Source organism: Streptopelia decaocto (assembly GCF_964273445.1).
Source record: "Streptopelia decaocto genome assembly, chromosome: 4".
NCBI classification, from domain to species: domain Eukaryota; kingdom Metazoa; phylum Chordata; class Aves; order Columbiformes; family Columbidae; genus Streptopelia; species Streptopelia decaocto.
In genome coordinates this window covers 73,769,015-73,791,125 of record NC_138658.1, presented here as the reverse complement: position 1 = coordinate 73,791,125, position 22,111 = coordinate 73,769,015, and positions in this window count along the sequence as shown.

Genomic DNA, 22,111 nt, shown 5'->3' with positions numbered 1-22,111 from the left:
GCTGCTTTGTTCCTTTGCGGTACCATCATTCATCCTTTACTTTTGCAAGCCAAATATTAGCACATCTATTATGTTCAAAAATTATTATGAAAAGGCTGCAATAATTGTTATTAATCAATCCATTAAAAGTAATGGGGCATGATATCTATTACCTTAATGATGAGGTTCAGTGTCAAAGAGCCTATCGGTATTGCTTTTACGTGTTGAAGTCCACATTCTTGTTTAGTGACAGTCTCATCTGGAAACGAAATCCTTTGCCGGGAGATGAATTCACTCTGAGGGGTGACTGCATTAACCCTGATTTCTTTTAATAAACACATGGAACAATAGCTGAGAACAAACTTTTTTTTGGTAGCAAATGTAATTACCCAGCAGAGTTTGTCACAGAGAGTAGTTGCCTTTCATTTATGGCAGAGTTTGTCACAGAGAGTAGTTGCCTTTCATTTTTGGCAAAGTGAAAACATTGAGGAAATTTTCATTATGGATTTTTAAAAGGTCAGGGTGTCTCTTCCCTCAGCCATGTGTGTAAATACAAAGAATCCAGAAGAGGAGAGATGGTCAAGACATTGTGTTACTACTCAGGGACACCCAAATCCTTGCTCTGTGCCTTGTGGTGGGGATGCTCCTGGTTCCTCTTTGTCTCAATGATTTCTTCATCTGTAAAGATGAGGAAGGTGGACACTTCCCTGTAATACTGACATAGTGTGAAGTTTAGTTCATTAACATCTATTATGAGAACTCAGATACTGATGTGGAACAGTGGACATACAGGAATGTGGACAGACCCTTGTGCAGAGCTGTTATTTTTGAAGGGCAAATTTTCCTCTACCCAGCAGTTGATGAGCACACATTTCCTCTCCCTTAAGTGTTGTCAGGGTAATAAAGCCAGACAGTCAGTTGCTGTCAGCTGTGATGCAACAGAAGTTTCCTGAACATTCTTCGAGGTTGTTTTAAGGAGTGTTTCTGGATTTAGAAGTGCTATTAAAGAGGTGACCAGCTTCCTACCAGGTGATACGTGAGAGAGTCTTTCAAAACCATGGCAGGGTGTAATTATTACAGGCCACGCAGAGCCTGCAGGGGTTACAGTTACTCATGAACTCTTTTTTAGGGTAATGGTATTTTGTGCCCTGCAACTTCAATAGTTAGACTGTGATAAGAAGATACTTCAGACAGCTATTGTTAATGGTGCAACATAGGTTTTCTACAGGTCCTGATGTAAAGAACTGAGACATGTGGTTTGTTTTTCCCTTAAGCAAACTGCTTAGTCAACTTCACAAAGACCTAACTTTATCTTTTTACTTTCACTTCTGTCTCAACCAACACCCACTAACGAGCTACAAGCATCAATTCCACTGATATATGCTTAGGACTTTACATGGAAATATAAGGTTCAGTGTTTAGAATAAGCTTCCTAAAGAGATTTACTCATTGTCTGTCCAAATAGGGGAGAGCTGTTAATATTTTTTCTAATATCTACTCAAGTGCAAGAGATAGCACCTATTTTTCTGAAGGGCCATTATCATTTCCAAGGCAGTAAGAGCAGTCAATACCTGAAAGAAGAAGTGCTGAAACTGCCTCCTAAATAAATCAAGGATCAATAATGTTTGGTGGGAGGAAGGAGGATTTTAATCTAAATGAAACCCCAGGGAGATTTAAGAAAAGGATTGAACATAAAAACTAACACACTTTGCCAAGTAATGTCTGCTCCCTGCTATAACAACCTGAGCACACAGAGAACGTGTCACTGGCCTTGAGAGGAAAGCAAATGTCGACAATACATCAGACACAAAGAAGGAAAGAGAAAGCTTTTGGGTGTGATATTAGGATAACTAGATTAAGTATTCTTAGTTGTCTTAATTTTCTTCTGCCCCCTCTCCACCATATCTCCTATGCATGTCTTCAATGATCTTTGCTGCTGTGTTATTGGTTTGATGCTGGAGATAATTTTTGTTTTCTTTTACCAAAAATGGCTCCAGGTGGGTCAAAAGTGGAGATTTTTATATTCAGGAAAGTGATGGGTCTGCTCTCACACAAAGCCCAGCACCCTGGCCCCCTTCTAGAGGTTTCTCAGTGTACATCCAACCAACCTATGCTGGCTCAAAAGAGACTTAGAGAGCTGAAGGTGGATATGTCTTCTCATCACCAGCATTCTATCAAAACAAGCTTCCTGGGTTTGAGAACACATTACAGAGTATGGTTGTGACCTATAGGTCTTAACTGAGTCTATAACATTCCACTGGAAAACTGAATGCAGAGAATATAAATGTACATTCTCACACATCTCTGCAAAGCAAATGGCCTTGAAGTTACAGTCAGTTTTGATCTTCCTTGTGGATAACGTGGCCAACATCAGTAGGAATACTGCTGAGGTAGGGGGAAACACAACAGATACAAACAAGTCACTGAAGAAATATCGAACTTCATATATTTTGTGCCCACACTCTGAATCCTGAAATCTACCCATCCCATGAAGCTGTGGGATTAATAAAGGAATTCATAGACATCATTAAATAAATTAATCTAAAATTTAAGAATAAATTCTACGAGCAGTTGGACCAAACTTGAGCATGTACATATTTTAATGAACTTCTATTATGCATACATACTTTCTCGAATTTGACATTTTAAATTGCATCTATTACAGTGAAAAATCTAAGATGGGGATTTTTGTACTTAAAGTCACAATCACTTTCCTTGCAAGGTTTCTGTGAAATCATTTAATCTTTACATATTTTAACCTGTCTAAATTAAGAAAATAGTGTCTTGATCTGCCAGATATTTCTTCTTTTCTGCAAAAGAAAAAAATCTGTTTAATTTGTACTTATTTTTTTCCATAACTAACCAATAATAAAAATTGCACTTATTACAGAATACCAGTTGTAACTGTGCTGGTAACAGATTTGATTTAATGTTAATTTAAATGACTAGTCAGGGTTGTGGTTTCTTGGTTTGTTGTTTGTTGCTTTTTTTCTTTTAATAACCTATTTAAGCAGAATACTAAGGTTTAAATAAGCATTTTCTTTGGTCATTTGAAAAAGGCATTTCACTCATTCATTTATAAAATATTTAATACCTTGTACTCAGGTAAAAACGGAGACAAAAAATATGTAATGATACAGAAATGCCACTGTTGGGTTAAAAAGTCAGAATTCAGCTTCTGAAAAGCAATGCAAAAATGATTTTAACTAAGCAGTTCATCAGTAACTAATAAGATTTTAATTAATCCAAACTTCAATTTTCCCATTAAAACCTTGACCAGAAATTTATACCCAACTTTATCAGATATTTCTCTTCATTTTTATTTTATTTTATTTTATTTTATTTTATTTTATTTTATTTTATTTTATTTTATTTTATCCTTTCGTTAGTCTAGGGAGGGTACAGGTATGCAAAGCAAAACAGATTAGAGTACAAAGAAAGCATTTTTGATCACTCTTTGCAAATGTAACAATACTATTTGGACAAGCATCCATCTCCTCCCATCAAGAAAATTCAAGAAATTAAAAGGGAGATTAGCAGATCAAGGGCAGTAGTTCTTATATAGGCTCCATAGAAGAGAAAAATCTTTAAGACCATTGAGTTAAACAATCCTACAATTTTCCATCAATACCCTTTTTTAAGTAGTCTGATTGAGCCAATGAACAGTAACATAGCAAGAAAAATTCTCATGGCCAGTTGGAGTCATAGTGGAAAACCAGAAACTAAACAAAGGAGACCTCTTAGTACCTTTCTGGAAATCTGACCTTAACACTAAATTGTGCATTTCATGAGGCTAATAAGTAAATTTCTCTGAGTGATTCCCCTCAGCATGGAAGTAAAAATTTTACCATGAGTATTTCTATCATTTTTTTTTTTTACACATTTCCGTGTAACACAAAAATCATACAGTAACAAATAATCACACTCTTGACTTCACACTGACATGTATTCTGACAAGATGCTAAGATTTCTAACAAACATTTTCCTATCAGAAATCACAAGTGTTGCCAGTAGTATTCAGAATGAGAAACCTATTAGGTTACAATATCAGAGAACATTATTTTTGCCAGAACATTTCCATCCCATGCAAAACTAATGCAGAAGTTGCATTATATCTCTTTCTTCCAGTTCCTGGTTATATATCAAGTGACAAAGACATTGTTTCTACAATCTGCAACTGTCACTTTTCTGGCAATTATGATTAATTAGTATAGCATAGTATATTATAATATAGTATAATATTTATTTTAGTGAGGCATGCGATTTTTTCATCTGTTCTTGTGACATTCTTACATATCTTGATATTGCAAAAAGCAGAAAGGGTAGATGCTCAAAGGAAGTCAGGTATCTTAACGTGTAAATATATGTATTTAAGCAATATATAAATAGGACATTCTGCGTGTCTTCAGGTATCAAATTAGGTGTTTCATTCCCACTGAAAGCAAATGAGGGAACAGCTTAAAATTTTGCACTTTGTTGAGTAGTAACTTTTTTTATATAGGGTTTGCATACATTTGGGAAGGAAGGGGTAAAAAAGGGCACATTGTAATGTGTCTCCATAGCTTAGTGGTTAACGTAGAATGAGTAGACAGGAGTTTGAGGCTGTGACCTGAGGGTTTTGTACACAGTTAGAATGAGGGATTGATGTCTAAAATGCACAGATAACTTATAGAGCGTGAACTGCAATATGGAAATCTCCTGTCCAAAGGCAGTTCTGCAGTCATGGGGTTTAAGAATCTGACTCACATTTGCAGACTGTTGGAGTTTCTCTTTATTCACCCTTCTTTCTTTCTTTTTGGCCTGAGAATTGTAGCTGTCCTATTCAGAATAGATTATTCCATCTCCAGTGCCAATCACTGCTGGTTGAATCCTCTCCCAGGGGGTAAGATCTGCAGTTCTGAATCTCTGATGGGGAGTGGAAGACACGGGATGCAGCTCTCTCATGTTGTGGTCATGACCAGACAGCGTTCTCTGGACACTGGAGATGTTCTCCAGCTCCGAGACAAGGTGACCTCCAGAGGTGACTTCCAAGCTCAACCATTCTGTGATTCCTTGGAGAGAGAAATCCATGTCTTGCACTTGAACATTAGCATTGTAAGCAACGTTCAGAAAAGCTGATAGAGTTTTGTTGTTGGTGGTTTTGTTTTGTTGGGGTTTTTTTTGGGTTTTTGTTTTGTTTTGCCAGAACTTTCTTCTTTTCAGCTTTTGCTTTCCTGTTTGTTGTGTTAAGATTTTCTGATGGTACTTCATCTTCTTTCCTTGTAAAAGAAAGACAGCTATAACTGATTCCTGTACATGGACTAGAATTTAGGTGTTATAGTATTGGATATTCATAATAAGAGTGCCCAATTTCTTCTTCTCACTCTCTAAGCATCCGCTGTTGCACACCATTGCAAACAGCACAATAATCTATTTGTACCTTTGGTCTGACATATCATGGACTCTCTTGTTTTCTCACTGCATTAGCACCTCATGTATTTTGGTATGCTTTAGTTTTAATTTAAGATGCCCCAAAAATGAGAATTTTCTTAGTATAAGGTAGGAGAATGTGTCTACTCTAAGTATTGGAAACACAGTCCTGTGAATCTTCTAAGGGAAATAAAACATTATAGAAATAAAAACCAATTGATTTTTAATTGAGTTGTCAGATACATTAGAACATCTAATGACATACCTATGTTTCCCTTCAGAAATGGCCTATGAGAAGTAAGGTAAATTAGTAGTAATCTGTAGTAATCACTACATTAATGTTAAGCCAATTAAATTATTATAATGAACCCAGCTTTGAAATCAAATGTAGTTAATAAAAAAGTTATTTGAAATAAAATGGATGTCACTATTAATGGACCATCTTTTAATTACGCATTATGAGGAAAGAATTTAGCTTTGTAATAACATGGTCTGCTTTTCCAATGAGGACTAGCTGCTCTGTTGTCTGCTATTTAAAAAACACAGTCTGATCAAGAAGAAATAGTGACTAATACAACCAAGAGATATGCAAACCCAGAGTAAAAACGCAATACAGAACAAGTATTGGTCACTGAAGTACATGACATTTCAAAAAGATGTTAGGTCAGTTTACTTCTAATTCTGTAATTATAATTCTTAATCATTGTGGGTCAGTGATAAGTCAAAATAAATTTTGACTGTTCCCTAGCTTTCAATACAGAGCCTCAGAATTTAATACAAGTTTTGGTGAAAAACTCCCTATGCTTCAAAGCAGCACAATTAGAGATTCACTATATTATTTCTTGGTATTCCCTTTTATCCATCATAAACTTGCATAGCAGATGGAAGAGGAAAAAATTTAAAAGGTTAGATATGGTTATCCTTTTCCAAAATACTATGTTGTTTTAAATGACCAAAATTAAAATCCAGGTATATATTTCTGAAGTTACTAATAAAGGAGTTCCAACTTATAGAAAAGATATTTGTGTTGGTTTCTTTCTTCCTAAATGAAACAAAAGAGGCAGAGTTATGTATCAAATGCTAACTTTAAGAAGTAGAAAAGAAGAATACCCTGGTTTTGTTAGGTATTAACAACAACAAAAAAATTTTATTCTCACTCTCAAAAGGAACTTGCTTTTATTTTAGAGTTATCACATCCAAAAAATGTTGATGAAATCTTCATAAATACCCGCCCAACAGGTGCAGCCTTCAAGGTGAAACATGATGCCTACACCTCCTCTCCCCATCCACCCCAGGATCTAGAATAAATCATTTAACTCACTATAGAGATAATTCAGGCATGTAAAGCTCAGTTATACATTGGAGTCCCGCAGCATCAGTGTGAAGTATTTTTGTTAAATACTTTGGTGGTTTTGTCCTTGACAATTTTACAGTTGTCAGTCTTCACATATCCTATTTGTATGCAGCAGCAGAGCAAAATCCCTTCATGAAAATTTCTTCGTCTTTTCATGTTACTGCTTCTCATTTAGACCTGCCCAGATGAGATCATATCAACTGACTGACCAGTTCCTTAAATCTTCTGGAACCTTTCACACCTCATTCTTTCTACTTAATAAAGGAAAGTGAGCTGTCCTTATAGTATAAAGAGTGAGACTCAATACTCTTCACTCTGGGCAAAACCAGAATGAATACCTAATCGTGGATCTCGCCCTATAAATCTTTACTGTGATGCTAGTCCCATTTACTTGAACAGGGACAAACAGAAACCTCAGTTGCCATGACTGAGGATTTGCAGATGAAGGTTTGCTGTCATTATCCCAATGCTGAGGTGGTATTGATTTCCTTCATGAGTCTACTTCAGTTTGCAGGTAATGAGGGTTCTGATTAGCTACTGTATTTCTTACATCCCTGCTCAGTCGATCATCCCCTACCAATCAAGTGTAAAACATTATTCAGGTGACATAAATACATTATGTAATTTGTATTTAATATCCTAGTGTGTTAGTTCAGAACAGTCCATTTCAGTTTACAAACACTCTCTTACTTCTGTGCTGATGTCTCTCATTTCATTATATTGATAAAAGCTCAATACATATTGTATGTTTGCATTTGTAAAATATCTGGGGAAGTATTATCTTCTTTAATGTGCACTTCAGTGTCTTGCTGAACTATTAGTGTGAGATTGAAAAAAAATCCAAGTTCTGCTTCTGTCCCTGTCCATGATTTACAAACCAAGCTGGCTTTGATTACACTTCGATGACATACTTTTCTTTCAGTGTTCATTATCATGGGAAAAGAGAAGCACCATTATTGGAATCTAGAAACAATTCATTGTTTTCCATCATATTCCAAGCTTTTGAATAATTTTAAGAATTCTGAACTTTTATTTCTGTCTAATTGTTAAGTGATATATTTTTTTTTATTACAAGTACAACAATTAGGTTTATAAATTCCTTCCCTGTCAACTTGATAAACTGCTTTTCTGCACTAAGCAAGCAAAATTACAGCAGTAATTAAATAAAATTGTTTTGATTCCTCCTTACCTTTTGAACAAAAAAAATACAAAGTATTTTCTGTAAGTATCAATGACTTCTAAACAAAGTTGTCTCTTTTTTTAATTCGGAAAAAGAAAACAAAGAACTTTAATTAAAAAGGCATTGTACCTTGAATTTGCCCTGTAATTGCCTAAATGCAGTAGAGAAAGCTGGAAAATGAAAAGACACTTTAGTGTGTTATTTAGTATAGTTGGTGTGACTTGGTATCCACAGTTTCTATTCCCATTTCTGCCAGAGCCTGCCCTATGGCCTTGGACAAGTAATTCTTTTCTGTATTTCAGCTTCCTGATCTGTAAAGCTGAAATTTCCTGGGTAGCAGGAACATAAAGGTGTCATTGCATGGACATGAAATCAGATTGCCCAGTGTTCCCGTCAATGGAAACAGGGCACAGCAGCCCATCCATCCCGAATTAAGATGCTGTTGCTTTATCTTTATTAGTAGACCTTGTTAACAGAAAGAAAACACTCTCTAAGGAATAAAATAGCATGTTAGTCCTTGTCCTTTTTTTATTATAGAATCTGTGGTACTTAGAGGAGTGTGATGATGGTCTAGAACTAGGATTTGCAGGCACTGTGGCAGCCACAAATATTAACAGTAATAACTATATCATATTATACAGAAGATAACTTTTTATGCCCAGAGTCCCTTCAGGTTATCATTTGTTTCCTTCTGCCATCCTTTTACCTTGGTGCATCACCAGATTTGGAATCAGCACTACTAGAAAGCAACTAGGACTAAGCGCTAAATTACTTTGCAGTCAGGTGAAACTGAGCCAACCTCTTCAACTTCAAACACAATAAAGGATCAACATTAGCAGGGCTGGAGAACCCCACTCATGCAATTCTTTGTGGCCCTAGATAAATCCTGTGGGATCTTTGGGGAAAAAAAAAAAAAAAAAAAATTAGAAGTTTTTGCATTCTTACTATACTGAACTTGCATACTTTTTGGCGGGTTGAAAGAACTACACATCACTTGGCAAGAACAGATTCCACAGGAACTTACTGTTGTTTTTACTACTTCACCTCCATCTTTTGCAAGCAGAGGGCAAGGAATCCTTGCTGTCTTAGCTGCAGGGTCCAGAAAGGTTCAGTTTATGTATGGGAATCAAATCTCCAAAACTTATGAATGGGTGGGAAATCATTTTCTGCTGGGAGAGAGCTGACCATGAAAGCATACATGGTTTGGGCACCTGCTTTTGAGCAACAGGAGTCTTTCTTTTTGCAATACTACTCCAGAATATTGTACTCTTAGTCAAATTGAATTACTTGGCCTGCTTGCTGTGATCAGAAATAGAGATATGCATGCACAGAAGGAAAAAAACCCTTCAGTAAATCTTTGTTAAAGCTAGAATACACTAAAAAGAACTTCTGCAGGCTGCTCTGTGTGAGCCTACTGGTATGAGGCCAATAATTATTTATGAGGTAGGACACTGCATTGTGAGCAAGCTTTTCTGAAACTGTTTTTATCTGTATGTCACCTTCTACTGCTCATCAGACACATAAAAGTTAATTTGTATTTGGCAGAAAATTAAACAATTAATGGCAGGAGAAAGAAGAGAGAACTGGGCAAGTGAATGATGACCTTTTAATTGAGTAATGGGCCATCCAGGAACCTCTTCAGCAGTTCTTGCTGTTAAGAAATAGTCCTGCTGGCCAGGTCCAATGAAAAAAACGTTTTCTCTGCTGGAATTAAGCATGGAGAAATAAGTTCAACAAGCTACTTACTCAGCCCTGCAGAATGATTAATTAACTCGGTTTCATACCTGCTAAAGAGGTTCAGATCCAGTGTCGTACACATAATGGTGGCCTTCTACCACTGGAAGACTGCAGAGGCACAATGATGAGAAATTGTCGCCTGACTCAGTTTGTGAGCTTTTGGGGTCTTCTGTGGCCTTGCTAATCTTCCCACTAAAATATACAAATACCAAATGCATATTCTGGTAGTCAAAACACATATACATGAATGAGACATTCTGCATTCTGTTCCTGTTTAACTATTTGTATATGATTTGATCTTGCATAAATCATTCACTGTCAATATCCCATTTTCTCTGTCTGTAAAATAAGAAATATGATACTGTAACCTCCACAAAAGCTGCTGTTTAAAGCACACAGTTACTTTTATTTGGTGCTACGGGGTTCATGAAATAGCCACATACACCTGAGCCATCTCAGGGAACCTTGTCAAGTAATAATTTATGATCATAGACACTAGAAATCTTAGTCACAGTTTCTAGGGGAGAAGACAGGAGGAATATTTATTATTAGCCGGCTACTTCCATGTCACAGAGCAGCAGCATATTGCGTGTACCGCATAGGTCCCATTGCATTTTCCTAAAATCTCCCTTTGGTAGGGGCAGGCTGCACTTGGAAAACCTCAGAATTAAGGGGCAGAAGATACATAAGGAGGCTCCTGTGAATTAATTCCCTTTGAGGGAGAATGATTAAAAATGGATGGTTTTCTCTCCTGTGTATTTAATTGTAGCAAAGAGAAGCATGTGAAATAAAACATGCACAGCTTCTTTAAAGCTGCAGTTGGTGTCCAAGCAGAAGAGAACTGAGAATGGTTTTAGATATAAGCATTACAGTGAGCAGAGGAGAGGAAAGAAAAGCTACTTTGGCAAATAGTATTTCTTAGTTTATTCTAATACATGTATAGTTTATCAGTAGGATAAAGCTGTTTTTCCTCTTACCATATGACATATGGCACCTCATTTGTGTGCAGAAAATATTTAGGCTTATTCAGTGCTTTGTCAGTGGGCTTCTGCTGATTTGATATTCAAATTTGTTTTGAACCAAGTGATACCTTCCCATTAGTATTTATCAGATTTCTCTCATAGCATCAACAATGAAACAGAAAGAACTTTGACAAAAGAAATTTAGAACACTAAATGTCCAAAGCTAACTCTTACTGCTTCCTTCTCCGCTTCAGCTCCCACCAAATCATTTCCAGTTCTCCACACATCTGCAGTTAGGGAGAACGTTGCACTCTCTTATTTGATATTTTACTACCAAGTACTTTGCTTCATCTTATGCAAGGGTTTGTAAGTAATATTACTCAAAAAAACATGAAAATCTATAGAGGCAACTGGTATTTCTGTCTCTTAAATTACGCCTTCTTTTTCTGCTTGCAGATCATGTTTGAAATATGAAACATTTTACTTGTTTGTCAAGGAGTAAGCAGTTATAAATGAGGTGGCATAACTGAGAACAAACAGGACTCATTCTCTCCTTTATATGCAGATATAACATCTCTTGTTATATCTGCATGTGTTTCATTAGATAGAATTTATGATGTCCTGTGATTTCTCATTCACCAGGCTGCTTCGAGAGTAGCCCATAAGGTCAGATCTGTGACTTGTACTTGCATGGAGGGTTGTGTTTATGATTCAAATAGCAGTGACTGGAAAATCCCACTTCAACATTCATACTTTACTAGGCCTATAGAATATATTAATTAAAAATTTAAAAAGTGAGACCAGGCTAATCTTTAAAGCATGCAGCCCATGGTGGACGAAAAGCAGTAGACCTTACTCTTGCTGAAATGTCTATATTTATACAGAACCAGGTGATAGTAAAGGTAGTTCATTGAAACTCCATTGAAAACAACTGATCAGCTCTTTATCATCTAAAGCACTCTGTCTTCCCAATGAAAGTGGAAAGGATCCAATTAAGAGTAGGGGAGACTCTGCTGAGCTTTCTTTAGTAACTTTATAGTAGAAGGAAGCAACATATGGATTTGGAGTCTATTGCCAAAGAAGAAAAATAACAGAAAAGAACAAAAATTCAGATGTCTTGAAGATCTTGGAAAACACACCAAAATGCACCCTTTAGGAACTCACTTGGTGGGTTATAAAACATGGTCAGGCACAGGATCCTGCCTTAGAACAGAAAGAAAGATTAACTGATCACCTGAAGTTCAGTTCAACCTTATCTTTTTCCTGGTGACAAGTCTTCAGGTCAGTATTGATTGGCTAGAGAGATGCTGTTCAATGAAATAAATGCTCCATTGCCACCACAGTACTTCGATGGCTGCACCAAATTGTCTCATGCTCTTGCATGAGCATAAAATAACATGATTTGGTTTACTCCATTATGGTGAGCGGACCCATGATTCAGAAGCTTCAAAAGGTGCTTTTCATGGTCAGGTAGCCTCTGGTTTTAGCAGAAAATGTCAAAGATTTGATTAACCTGTTTCCCTGAAAATAAGACCTACCCCAAAAATAAACCCTAACAGGATTTTTGAGGATGCTTGAAGTATAAGCCCTACTCCAAAAATAAGCCCTAGTTACAATTCATCTAAAAAGTCAATTTAAATAGTGTCCAGGCAGCTATACATGTAAAAATGTAAGCAACATTTGGAGCAAAAATTAATACTAACCCTGTCTTATTTCTGGGGAAACAGGGTAATAAAGACTATAGGGATATAGACCTCATAGTGAGAAAAAAGGATTGAGTTGAAACTGAAACACCAGCCTAGACCACCTTGTTGACCCCAGCCAGAATGGTAATCGGGTAGTGATGTACCAGTGGGAAGCAAGGAAGGATGTAGAGTGGGGAGGGTATGATCATTAAATATTAGGATTAAACACTTGTATTATCTGGGTTATCTATCTGAACCTGCTATTGGCTAGATCTGCTGTACAGGGAGGGAAAAAACGTATAATCTCTGCCTCAGTTTTCCTCTCTGGAAAGTAGGGACGAAATTATTTTCTTAAGTATTCTTTTTCTCAGAAAAATAATGTTTAAAACTATACTTAAAAACATAACAAAACAAACAGCCTGCCAACAACCCTAGGCTGCGCAGATTTATTATCTGTCTAAAGAATTTGATGAGTGAAACAGGAAAAAAAAAAAAAAAAAGAAAACACAACCCTAACAAAGAATAGTGTTATTAATGGAGCTTCTCAAAGTATATTTTCTTGGCAATATAGGTATTCCAATAAAGGTTAATTAAAATAGCAGGCAATCATGATCAGATTAAATGGGGTGTACACTACTCTCATGCTCTTGCATGAGAACCTAAAAAGCATATGACTTGAGGATGACAACTGAAAGAGTATTTTTAGCTAGAATCAATAGAACTTTCTTCCACTCGATTAATTTCTGCATAATATGGAGATGAAACATTTACTTTTCTTCCCATCATTTCTATAGGCATAATAACAACATTTTTGCACAAAAATACATGTACGAAAATTTAAGAGCATTTCAGGAAACAGAAATGCACTTATGAAAGGTCCAGTAAAGTGTTAGTAATTGGTGTGTGTGTGTGTGTAGAACATACTACATATTCATATATGTCTATCTATATCTCTTCGCGTGCATGTGTGTGTATGTACAGACAGACACACTTGTATTCCCTGTCAAGAAAAGGAGAAGGAAAACATATGGGAAAAAATGATGGAAGACTGTTCAAACAGTCGGTGTTGTGTTATACTCTGGTCTTCTGTCCAACAATAAAAATCAGACTACATTTGCTATTTAAGTCTTACTGTTACAAGAAATTACATTATGATATATTAGTGTGTATATATATATATATATATATATATATATAATAATCATGTGTCATGCATACCATCTATTCCGGGCACATTCTCCTTAGCTGAAGTGAAATCTGCCTTGCAAAGTGCAGATCTGGCTGTACATTAGAAGCTCTTTATGACGATATATATTACGTTTTTGGATACTCCACTAGAGAGCTGAGCATGACTTCTTGCCCCAGACGGTACAGAATGATTTCCTTCTCCCTTTGACACCACTGACAGTCTAACCATCAATTGCATTATGCTTAGAGCATCACGCACAGCCACTTGAATGTCTTTTTGGGAGTGCAGGGATATCTCTGACATCTTTTACTAAACAAGTTCTGGTAAGACTTCTGTCATCTTTGGGTATCTATTTTGGCAAAGAAGTGCTCAGTTGCTAGGGGAAGCAAAGAAAGGTTTGGAATAAAGACCTAGATAGACAGATTGGTTTCTATTAAATTGTGAAATGCTGGTCCTAGTCACTCATTAAAACAAACAAATCCCCAAATGAAAAGCTTTCTGTCCTCATCCTTGATGCAGAGATTCTAAGAACAGTTCTAGAGAAGGGGAAAATGTATTTTTCTTATCTGATTATTTCAGTCTTTGAAGACGGTCTATAATAATCCACTGAGAGAACTACATGCTTGGTAAGGATGGGAAATCGTAACTTTTCACATCTGAAGTTCAAACCGTTATAACTTTATGAATAAGCATGCAAAGCTGGGACTTCTCAGACATATTCTTCATATTCCAACTGTCTTGACAATAAATGAACAGCAGGTTTCAAATAGATTCAGACACTCCATCTCCACCTGTTGGTAAGGAAGGATTATATCTAATGGTATAAAATGACTTGAAGGGAAATGATTGAGATAAGAAAACTTAGAGGATGACGTTTGGTCTTTTTTTTTTTTTTTAGTTTTCCTCTCACCATAATAATTTCCACAAGCTAAGTACTGATACCTCAAAATACCTGGGAACCTGCAAGGAGGGAAATGCAAATGAACTACCATGAAAACTGTTGTTTTATCACATTAAGCTAATGCATTATAAAGATGTGGTAGTATTTGCCATAAAACATGGCTTTGTTTTAATTTATAGTCTTCCTTACATTCGTACTCCTCTATCTCTGAGTGCCATAAAGCAAAACATGAACAGCAAATACAATATGAATAAAATATATCTTGACTTCATTTGTGTCAAAATCACAATAAAATGAGGAACATAATCATCTTAGATGCTGTTTTGATTATATTTATAAAGGTTACTGTTTCAGTCTATTTTAATTATCATCATAGTTGTTGCTAAACTGTGGCAGCTGTATCCCACCCTGACAGACAGACTAGTATCTGATTCTAAATAAAGGATATATTTTAAAACTACTTCTAGATATCATTCCCGAAGTCCATGTTTTTTGTGTCCTTGTTCCATCATTATTTTTTGACAAATGCATTTTACTTTAATTTCACAAGTCTTAGTGGATAATTCTTTGCAGCTGGATGAAAGAAACTGAGAATTTCATGTGCAATGCTGTATAAGGCCAACAAGTTTTGCTTCTATATGAACAGTATATGGAGCTGTGTCTTCCCTAGGGCAGAACAAAGTATGTTGAACCAGATTCAATTGCAGAAAACAGTAACATTCATTTTTATCAACAAAATTGGTCCAGAACAGGAAGATGGAGAGGGAATATCAGAAAGCATCCAAAACAATGCTGATATTTTTGTTTTATCACTGCAGCACATCTATGACTTTCATAGTTTAAAAAAAATAAAATCAGTGAAACAAACGAAGCAGAGTCTTTTAATACTGGAATTTCTCTTTCTATAACTCTCTTAAGGACCATACAAATCTTGTTATCATTTGATTCAATGGCCATAGTTTGGTGCATTGTAATGTGCTCATAGGTTTCCAGTATGAGGTTTATTGCTGCTTGCCGTGTTTCTGTGAAACAATGTCCAGCAAACAAAAATACATTACATCTTCACAAATTCTGGCTGAAGAAAGTAAATAGCATACTGAGACACTGTTACACAGTGGAAAATGCTTCATAATCAGGGCAGAGCTGCAGCTTCTCAAACAAATTATTAAAAAAGAAAAAGACATAAAGTTATAAAAAGCCTTTTTGTGCTTTTATTTGACAAATCAACCTTTGTGATATGTAGGGTGGTGGCTGAAGAAGTTCCAGGATTGTTTAGCACTGGCTGAATGGTTTAATTAATGATACATTAATAATGGATAGTATATATTACTTACTGAAACTGATGTTTTATATCATAAAACTATTGAGGTTACTAAATCTGTAGTTTTGTTTGTTCTTTATTTTTGGGATTTTTTTTATTGCAGGTAAAGTAAATGCCTCTTCCTGGCCCCCAACTGAACTATGTTTTCTTCCTTTAAAGATATTAACTAGTAAGGGAGTGTATTATGAACAGTGTTTTTACCTAAGCATAGATAAATTTAATCAGTTATTCAGGAAGGAAAATAACATAACAGTGTGTGCCTTGCAATATCACAAACAAAAAGACAAATTCAGTTATGTCAAGGCACTCAGCTTGCCCAGCTTTGATTCAAAGGGTGAAGGTATGGATGAATCTAACTAGAATAATTTTCCAAATTTTAAGCCTATTATTGCTGTGCTGTACTGGTTTGGAAAATATAATGTGTTTTTGTTGTTGTTGTCGCTGTTGTTTTTAATCATTTAACTGATGTAGTGCAGATCTGGGAATGAAACCTCCACTTTTCCCGAGTGTCAGACGAAGCGGCAGACAACACAGAAGCTCTAATGCCTTATGTTTATAGATCAGCAAGCACAAAGAAGGAGAAATCTCACATTCAAGTATACATCAGAAAGTTTACTTAACAGAATGTTTTCTTTTCCTTGCATTATGTTTGTGTACAGCGAGTACTAGAATATTTCCATTTGCATTGGCGATTTAGAGGAATTCACTTCTACCACAAAAGACTCCTTTAAGAGCAAGAAATCAAATGTTCCACCACTAAAATGTTACTTTTTTAAAACCTGACTGGTTTAGCATAGTCACAGACTTTTAAACTTCTAAACTTTACCTAGCAGTCTGTTAGATATATAAACTCATGAGAAATTTCTCTTAAGAAATATGTTACATGTGTTCATTGATCTGAAATGACCTATAGGATTTGTAGAAATGTATTGCAACTTGCAGGGTGGTTTGCTTCTGAATCATTTTGTTTCTTTTTATAATAGAAAGTACCAGAAACATTTGATTGTGCAGTGCAGACGTAACACTGACATTTACCAATCTCTCCTTAATCAAAGGATTACTTAGTGCTTAGGAACGGCCTAGTGAACTACCTCAAATCTCAGCTGGGCTGCACACAGGGGATTTAAGATAGCAAGGAATTTTTATAGGATCTAAAATATGCCTAGAACCATGAAAAGCCAAATGCATCTGATCCTGTATCAATATCTGTTAGTGTTAGTTGAATCTCTTCATGTCAGCTTTTAAAGTCATTTCACATTTCACCTCTGATCTCTTGCAGGCGAGAAATACATAATACTCCTTTGTGCTGTATGACACTCATTTCATATCTCTGTTAGATTCACTTGAGGTCCTGTCCTCGATTATTACATTGCTATAATCAAATAGCTTTAATGGGAAGCAGAATGATACACATAAAGGCTTTCATAACTATGAATTTGCTGTGGTTTTGTTCTTTCATAGTACAAGAAATGAGGCCACAAAAGCAGAGAGAAGAGTAACAAAGAAGTTATGGAACTTCCTGCTCTAGAGCATTCTACCACAAAATTTCAACAGGTCTAAACACTGAAATACAGGGATCCATTTCTTATAAGATTTTGTTTTCATATATTTATAATTGTTATTTAGTAACACAAATAATACTATAGGACAAAGCCCTAATACTGTTTTCTCTGGCACTGGTTAGAATCATAAAATCATGGAATGTCCTGAGTTGAAAGGGACTCACAGGATCATCGAGTCCAACTCTTGTCCCTGCATATGGCAACCCCACAGTTCACACCATGTGTCTGAGGGGATTGTTGTGCAATCACTTCTCGAATATTGACAGGCTTGGGGGGCTGTGACACCTCCCTGGAGAGCCCAGCTTTCCTAACATTAATGATATTCCTGTCACAGTCCTGAAGGGAGTATAATTTTTTATTTTACAAATATGGAAAACAAAGGGACAGAATATGATGCTGCTTTAAGCCGAGTATCCTCAAGCCCCTCTGATTTCAAGAGGGAAGACTGCAGAATTGGGCTCAAAGAATCTAAGTTACAAAAGTCCTCTAGGCTGGATTTTTTCCAAGTGTTTATAGCCTTCCATTTATAAAGCACTTTTGAGTGTCTGTCCCCAGTTGTTGGTAATAAAGCACTTTTAGAACCTCTCATTTAAAGGATTTGCCTACAGGAATGTGGCCAGCTTTTAATGAAGGGGAAACTGAAGCTGAATCTCTCAGCTGCTTTCTGTGCTTTTAGACACAATAGCATCTTTTTATGTTTTCTTTTTTTTTTCCTCACCAAGTCAGACCTTTTGCGTGACCCTAGAAAAATACCTACAAAGAGGTGATCAAAGGACAGTGAGAATAACAGCATGTGTGGTTTGTTTGTTGGTTGGTTTTTAACACCATGTCTGCATGCTGATTTCAAAATGATGTGAAAACTTGTTTCAACAAAATCCATCTGATGGGAGAAATAAGTAGCATAAAATGGATGGATAAGATGCCTATTCATCAAGAGGTTGATAAGAAGATTTTTTTTTCTATTGAGGAATCCTTGATTTCTAAAATTGAAAAATAAGCAGATGAAGCTGTTATTGATGGAGATTGTACTTCTGTCTTTAACTGATTGACTGTTCTTAATGGTTTTGCAGATATGAATTTTACTAGACCTATGAGACCCTGGAAGCTAAAATTCTTTCTATAATACTTAAGTATGCTACTTAGTTACATGTATCTAATGCTGTTTAAATTAAGATTTCAGACCTTCTGTACTTCAAGCCTCACAATTCTCCAATATTATGGGGCAGGTAAAGCAAACACCTCTAGATCTCCAGCTCTTCCTCAAATCACATGCATTACTTTTTAAGCTGATCAAATAATAGTCTGTATACAGTTTTGACTTCCTTCATGTATTCTCCCACTTCAGTTTGCGTTGTTCCAGAAGATCATTTAATTTTAAATATTTATAATGTATTATGATACTACCGAGAAGCCCAGCTGGGGCAAGATCCCCCATAGTCAGGATTGCATGACATATTCCTGTTTGGCCAAATTTTAGATTAATTCACAATTATAGTTGTTGTTGGTTTTTTTTTTTTCCCCATTTAGAAAGTTATTGCTTTTTTTCCAGTTAAATGTTCCTAGTTTTCCTTGGTTTGTTTTTCATGACCTATTTCCCTTTTATTTCACAGTGACATGCTGAAGTAAATTCACTGTCAAAATAGTCCGTACCTTAAGTAACACTCCTCACTGTTGACTGAAGCTGGAAAATAATAGCACAAAACAGCAAGGTGAGTATAAAGGGTATGAATGTAAAGGGAAGGGTCAAAATTTACCATGTGGTCCATTAACAGCACTGCATGTGGGCATGTTACTCAATAGTAGAAAAAGGAAAAATATTTTTCTTTTCCATGAAAATTAGTGATATCTTAAAATCAAAAGTCATTTCTGCATTGAGATGAAGAACTTTAATGGTTTAACACAAAGAAAATTAGAAAAAAAAAAACATGTACCATCCAAGATCAGCTTATCTGGATATTTGTCCTGGAATAGATAGGTCTGATTTAGAACAAGTTTTGAAATGCAGTTTTCATAGCCCATGATGTTAGTATGCAAAATACCAAATTACTGATTAGTTAGGTTTGTTTCTTTTTCTCTACATATATTTTTATGACATGTTGATACATTTATACCTATGTATAGAGATGAGAACTAAATGCAGGGTCATGTATATGATATATAGTTCTATCCATGAAAATATTTATATAAGCAATGAACATTTCACAAAAAAAAAAAAAGTAGATCTCAGCCTGAAATGGTTTTGTTAAGTAAGGTTTAAAAGAAACTGCTATTTTCTTGTGAAATATTTTCTTTCTCTTAAAAGAATTGCAAAGAATTGTAAATGAGGGTTTTTTTGCCAAACTTATTTGATAGACATGACCTAAGTTCATAAAAAATAGAAGAATACATAGGCAGGAGGCATAAGTACATGACAAAGGCGACAGAACTTCACCTTGTTTGCATAGACATATTAATGAGCAATAAGCAATTAGGAAGAAAAACATATCTAGTTGGAAACCAGAAATCTTACAAGGGCTCAATCAACTTACAAGGGCCTTCCAACTGCAATTGTAATCTGTTCTTATGCAAATAATTTAGTGAGACATCATCTGCTGACTGAGGACATGATGTATCAGAAGAGATCTCAATATGTGCCATCTTAAAACCAAATTGAATGAGAAGAATACTCACTACCAAGAAGCTTGTATTCACTATCATCTGATGACATGGAATTGAAAAGCATATGCCTTTCCTGGAAGAAAAGAGTTACAATATTTATATTAAAAGCCTCGTAATATTTATAACTGACTGATCAGGTGCCTTATGGTGTTACAGAAGAAGACAGCTTAGTATGAGGCTAATCAGGGACAAAATGCCAGTGGTCTGACATATGTTCCACTGAAAGCATATATCATACCATTTGTAGACAGGGATATAGTTACGTACAACATTCAGATTTTTGTCATTTAAGGCATATATACAGTCCATGATGAAAATATACTGACCAAAGTTTGAACACATCAAAGACAGTCAATGTGGACATCTTACCTGTTCACTGAAGATTTGGATATTTCTGGTCCAGATAGGTTTGATTTTTGGGTTGGTTTTGTTGTTGTTGTTGTGGTGTTTTGTGTTGTTTTGGTTGGGTTTTTTTGGCCCTCCTATGTGCTGTTGTAAACTGTCTCTCTTAATTTAATTCATCTGTTCTTTCTGCTGGAAGCATTTTCTCGCCCCCAAGTCTCACATTCTGTCTGCCTTCTGCCTGTGCCTTGGTCAGCCCAGAAACAGATAAAGGATTTATAGCATTGTTCATTTTGGAGAGCATGGGGAGATGGTATTAATAACAGTAGTTTATTCAAATATATAAAATCCATCAAATCTTGTATTGGTATTAAAGGCATTTTACCTAATAAGAGGGGTGATCATCTCATCTTTGTCACAAAGCAACTCAGTATGAACTCTGACATGTGAAACTTTCTTGGCTGTATGTTGATTTATCAATAACTAGCATATAGAATCATAGAACGCCTGGAGTTGGAAGAGACCCACAAGGATCATGGAGTCCAGCTCCTATCCCTGCATGTGACAACTCCACAGTTCACACCATGTGTCTGAGGGTGTTGTCCAGTCTCTTCTTGAACACTGTCAGGCTCGGGGCTGTGACACCTCCCTGGGGAGCCCGTTCAGTGCTCCAGAACCCTCTGGGTGAAGAACCTTTTCCTCATGTCCAACCTAAACCTCCCCTGGCACATCTTCCTGTCATTCCCTCGGGTCCTATAATTGGTCACCACAGAGAAGAAATCAGCACTTCCTTCTCCTCCTCCCCTTGTGATGAAGCTGTAACCACAATGGGGTCTCCTCTCAGACTCCTCTTCTCCAGGCTGAACAAACCAAGTGATTTTAATTGCTCCTCATACAGCTTCCCCTCCAAACCCTTCACCTACTTTGTAGCCTCTTCTGGACACTCTCTCGTAGCTTAATATCTTTTTTATTCTGTGTCCCCAGCCCTGCACACAGTGCTCCAGGTGAGGCCGCACCAGTGAAGACCAGAACGGGACAATCCCTCCCTGCCCGGCTGGCCATGCTGTGCTGGATGCACCCACGACACGGGTCCTTCTTGGCTGCCACGGACACTGAAAGGTAAATATCTGAAAGGTCCTAGGAAACTACTTGAATCAACCACTTTGTTCCCTAGCCTTATTCCTAACGTTTGGCTACAATATACTTAAAACAGCTCCATCCAATTTCTTCTTCTTAGTGATAAGAAACTTTTGATTCTGATTTTATTCTGGCACCACAGAACTTAGACTGTAAGACTTAACTCCTGGGGCCTAAACTCCTGGGTCATGCTTGCAACTAGTAAAAGCACATCCTTAACAACACAGTTTTTTTCTTGTAGGTATACTCAGAATACCTTTAACAAGGTCCTTTTTGTCTGGATATTTTAAGTGTAAAAGTTCATGGTTACCAATATCTGCATTGTATACAGAGAAGTCAGATGGAGCCATGACTCATTCAAATATTTATTTTGCAGTTAACAGAAGGGAATTGCTTTTCAGGTGGTATTCATCAGGTCCCTGAAACTTGTTCTTGTCTACAAATTCTTCCCACTGCATTGTATAGCTCTTCTTCAAAACGTTAAAGGTCTTGATTTGCATTTACGTGAGTTGATTGAACCTTTCTTCTTGTTGGCATGCATAACAGTTTCATTTTATCCTCCGTTTTTTTCATTGTAGTTTTTAGTTCATGTTTCTTTCAGAGACGTTGTTATATGTGCTTAATTTTCAAGTCATTTTACATGAATTTTCCATAACATCTTTTTTCTATTGTCACTGTGACTTGTGATGAAAATG